Raw genomic sequence first — 5,593 nt, forward strand, 5'->3', positions numbered from 1 at the left:
TATTGGTCACCAAATGAAAAAATAATTTCTGATTCATGCCCCTTAAATTATTTATTTTTCCTCAAAAATACCACTAATACTTTATGGCACATACCATAATGCCCATGATACATTATGCCACATGGTATGATATTGATGCCATCATATACAATGGGCGAAAATGAATAGGATGAGAGATTCAGAAAGTGAGAGATTTTAAGAAAGAGATCACACACTCACATATTCACAATCACTTTTATTTGCACACAAATTTTGAAATTTCCGACGTGATATGCAGTGAACCAGAGCACTTAATTCAGGTATAATCATCCTGGGAATGACTGTCATTTTGATCTGAAATCATAATATACATATTACATTATAGTTATTCAAGAGAAACGGAGACACACGAGAAATCGTGTGCCACCCCCAGCACCATATCAACGACGGCTACTATTATGTATCAGGAGCATGTAATATATTAATATTTGCCAACAGCCATTTCAGGAGCATTTAATATATTAATATTTGCCAACAGCCACCTCTAATTACCATTAACTAACACTATAGCACATGTAAACCTTACCCACCGATCCGGTCGGATGCCTCCTGAGTAGTAATACACACAACAATACACATTGTAACCAAATGATAACTCTGTTTCAGTGTTTTAAAAAAAGTCTATTTAATTAATGCATCCATTAGTGGCCATTATTTGACATGACCTGTAGTAGAAGCAATCACTAATGTGGGGATATAAACAGATCCCCATATCCTAATGACAATACCAATAATGCCGTAGAGGAGATTGACAATTCACGGCAAGACATGTCAATCAGTGATAGGAGGAGGCGGAGCCATGTGAACTGAAGTGAAGCCCATTGGTCAACTCAAAAACACTCCTAGCCATTTAAACCTGCCCGGGGAACTGGCACTGGTTGCCCTGAAAAAGATTTGCGAAATGTGTCTGCGTTACCGACCGTACAGAGACTCTCCGTGTCTCTCCTATACTTGAATTGTACTATGTATTAGTCCTTTTTCAGGACTCTAATGTTATAAGGGTTATGTGTCTGTGCTAGTGGGGTATACGGGACAGCGTTCCCGGGCATCATTGGGCTGCGCACCCCACACCTCCACGTGGGCACTTATTAGGTATACATGCTACCTAGCATTCCGAGAGGGCGCCTGTCAATAATACACGCTACTTACCAGTCCGAGAGGACTTTAATGTGGTATCTGCCTACAGCGTGTTGGATGCAGAATATGCTGTGACACTATCATGTACCTACACACTTTGGGCCTTATTCTAGTTCACTCTTAGAGGCAAATTCCTTCTTAGCTGGACAAAACCATGTGCACTGCAGGGGGGCAGATGTAACATGTGCAGAGAGATTTAGCTTTGGGTGAGTTATTTTGTTTCTGTGCAGGGAAAATACTGACTGCTTTATTTTTACACTGCAATATAGATCTCACTTTGAAGAAAAACCCCACCCAAATCTAATTCTCTCTGCACAAGTAACATCTGCCCCACCTGCAGTGCACATGGTTTTGTCCATCTAAGAAGGAATTTGCCTCTAAGAGTGAACTAGAATAAGGCCCTTTGTTAGAGGCAGTGCACACGCTATAACTCCAGTAACAACGAAGGGACATTGATCCCCCACTCGGATTTCAGATACTATTTACACGGCTGGTTGCTAAAGTATATCAACTTTTCCACATGAGATATCACGCAACAATGCTACTTAAGAATTCAGCACCCACTGTGAGCGGCATATAGACTGCGGCATATTGCTGAGATATCAGTCCGTTTAGGACTCAAATGTAAAACCCACTCACAGCGTATCTAAACAATAATTTGTTGTTATAGGACTATTTCACACACTCCGGCTCCTGACGGACAGCAAAATCCCGCACGGCCAGGAAGCCGTGCTGCACACATCAGTTTAGAATGGAGCGGATGGCCACAGCCCGGCAGCCGTCCCTTCCAGTGGCGGGATCCAGCTGCAACCGAACGGCCGGGTCGTGGCCGTCCCGTGTGAATGGACACAATAGTGTCCATTCACAACTACTGTGCACGGCACGGCTTCCTGGCCGTGCGGGATTTCGCTGTCTGGCAGGAGCCGGACAGTGTGAAATAGCCCATACTGTTCTGCACCAACATACAACACTGCAAGCACCATGAGCCCGAAGTGGTAACCCATAGAGATATTGAAGGGATATTGATCCCCCCACTCGGAGCAAAGACAGTGGGCAGTATTCAATGAGGCTGCTTCGCCATGTTTTATGGCGATTTTTTTACTAAAACGGTGAATCACCCTATTTAATGACCAGATGGCGAATACATTTCAAGGTTTTTATCGCCATGATTCACAGAGTAGCAATCGCTATCTTTTTATGGTGAAGTGGAATGTAAACTTTTAAAATAAAGTGTTTTGTTTTTTACATTTGGTGTCAAAAAAATCAGGAATTTTATTCTGAGGAGGGGCATGCTATTTTTATTCATTTGCTGTAAGCACATGAATATATATTTAATTTAAAAATATATATATATTTTTTTACACAGCAGCCAGCAGGGGGCCGGGAGCCGAGACGCTCATTAGATATTCATATATTCACTGCATCCGATCATTACATATGCACGATCGGGTGCAGTGAAAACCTGCTCCCCTGCTGGCTATCCCGGGGGGGCAGCCTGTGCTGCCTGGCTCCCGGGGAGCCCACCTCCCCCCCACAAACGTTCTGGGGCAGGCAGGGAGACTTCCATCTCCCTGCCTGCCGCCGTCCTCAGGCTCCCTGCGGCATCGCCGCAGGAGTTAAAATTCGGCGGTCGGGGCAGTGAGCCCCTGACTCGTTGAATACTGGAGTCGGCGAGGCTCCGGAACGCGGCGGGCAGTGGCGAATGTGCAGTGAATCCTAAACAGGATTCGCTGCACATCGTCAAAATTCTCATTGAATACTGCCCAGTGTGTATACAGCTGCTTCAATTGCTAAATTGCACCAATTTTGTGTAGTGCCAATCTTGGATAGTGCACACACTGTGGCTCTATCACACTGTGACTCAAGAATTGCAGATGACTGAATTAGCACACTGAAAGTAACTGACTGAGAGCATTAAGGCCCATACACACTTATCGATTTTCAGCTGAAAATCGCTCAAAACAGCCGTTTTGAGAGATCTAAAAATCGCCTAGTGTGTATGCCCCAGAGATTGGCGACTAGCGATGATGCGCGCTCCCGCATCATCGCTAGCAAGGTGGTTCATCTGCTGGTTTTACCAGCAGATGTGGCGATGATGGATGGTTTTTCATCCATCATCGCCGGGTGTGTATGCTGCTGGGCTGAAAGATTAACCACTTTCAGCCCAGCGGACCGCCCCGCTGCCTCCCCCCCCCCCTCGCCTGTCACTCACCCTCCTGGTCCGCAAACTGCGCCGCGCCGCCCCGCTCATCTCCGCCTCCATCTGGCTGGATGCTATGCTGTGCTGTGGGCGGCTGGCTTTACACGGGGTCCTGCTCGCACGCCCGGCAACACACCATTCTCGCCCCGCCCCTCTTATCACACCTCCGCCCAGCTACACACCCTGCTGGTCCCGCCCTCCCCCCTGCCCAAAACGGAGCACTGCTGGCCACCAATGGTTTCTGTTTAAAGCCAGTAATATATGCATTGCTGGCACAGTCCAGCAATGTATATATTACTGGACCCACTGGGCACCAATGACTACTATTAATTAGCCAGTAATATACACATTGCTGGCCTGTGCCAGCAATGTGTATATTACTGGCACCACTGGGCACCAATGACTTATTATTATTAATTAGCCAGTAATATACACATTGCTGGCCTGTGCCAGCAATGTGTATATTACTGGCACCACTGGGCACCAATGACTATTATTATTATGAATTAGCCAGTAATATATGCATTGCTGGCATGCATATATCACTATATCACTGGCAACACTGGGCACCAATGCCTATTATTATTATTAACCAGGTGACCCCCCCCCCCCCCCCCCCCCCCGCAGTTGAGCCAGGTGACCAGGAGAGTGGTGGCCACATGCAACCCCCCGTGGAGCAGTTCGTCGGCTGCATCCACCCCCTTCACTCCTCCCGTGCAGCCCCCCCCCCCTGTGGCGGCCACACTTCAGCCCCCACCCCACCATGGAGCGACACGGCACCACCGTGGATCCAGGTGAGCTGCAGCAGCACTCCCCTCCACCGTGCAGCGGGTTCAAACCCAGCCCATTATGTAAATAGCTTTTTATATTAAAGATTTTCAGCAAAGTCTTTCAACTCCTGAAAATCTCTCGCTCTTTGGGAAAATAGCTCAGTGTGTATGCACTACTTTGGTGAAAGATAAATCTATCAAAGATTTTGGCAAAGTCTTTTGAAATGAAAATCTACAAGTGTGTATGGGCCTTTAGATGCACAGGCCCCCGCACCAATTCAAGTCTATATATAAACAAGTTATATATGGTACTCACAAATCGCTGCCTCCTGTTATAATATTGGTCAGAGCCATCAATTTGGTAACTAATAGAGTGATTACATATGCATGCATGCTGGGGAGGAAATGGGCGGGCAGCTGACATCCAGTGATGTCAGCTGGCTGCCTCCACCCCAGCGTCACAGCCTCTAACATAGGTCCCCGTGCGAACGAAGCGCCGCACCAAACAGCATGATCTGCTGCCACCAATATCATACCCTCCAACATGACCCATTCTATTAGGTACAAAATGCTCTGTTCCTGGACTTCCGTGCCAGTGGCAGTTGCAGATGTGAGCCTGCAGCACAGTCCAATATTCAAAAAGGGGAGCCACACCTACTACCACCCCAAACATCACTGTCCTGGATACACTGACAGTTGATGTGACCCCCCTCTTTGAATTTTGGACTGTACTGGAGTCCAACCTCTGTAACTGCCACTGGCAGGGAAGTCCAGGAACAGAGTATTTTGTACCTAATGGAATGTGTCATGTTGGAGGGTATGCAATATTTTGCTTTCTGCAATCACATGCTAAATTTTGGTGTGCTAAAGCAACACAGCATACATGGGAATAAAGCAGCACATGTATATTTAATCACATTTTTTGTTCTTTTGGGATATGCAGAACCAAATAAATACTTTCACACATGAAAAGAACAATTATGGAAATGTTCATTAAAATGGTGACAATGACATTGTAAACAGTGAGTGGAGCAGACAACACTGCAATCTAATGAAGGACAAGTTGTCCCACTCTACACCCAGTGATAGCTCCTTCCCCCAAGTAACATACAGCACCAGCCCTAACCCCTCCGCAGCGAAATACACTGACTAACCCCTTACCTGAGGTAGTGCAGGCATGTCCAAACTATGGCCCTCCAGCTGTTGTGAAACTACAAGTACCATCATGGCATGCCACAGTTTGCTAATTGGGAATGCTAAAACTATTGTAAGGCATGCTGGGATGTGTAGTTTCACAACAGCTGGAGGGCCATAGTTTGGACATGCCTGAGGTGGTGCATGTCACTGGGGTGGGGTAGCGGGTGGGTGCTGTATGTCACTGGGGCTGGCAGTAGGGTGGGTGCTGCGTGTCACTGGGGGGGGGGGGGGGGGTTTGCACATATGATCA

This window comes from Crinia signifera, unplaced genomic scaffold (assembly GCF_055691185.1).
Source record: "Crinia signifera unplaced genomic scaffold, ASM5569118v1 HAP2_SCAFFOLD_119, whole genome shotgun sequence".
In the NCBI taxonomy this organism is placed as follows: Eukaryota; Metazoa; Chordata; class Amphibia; order Anura; family Myobatrachidae; genus Crinia; species Crinia signifera.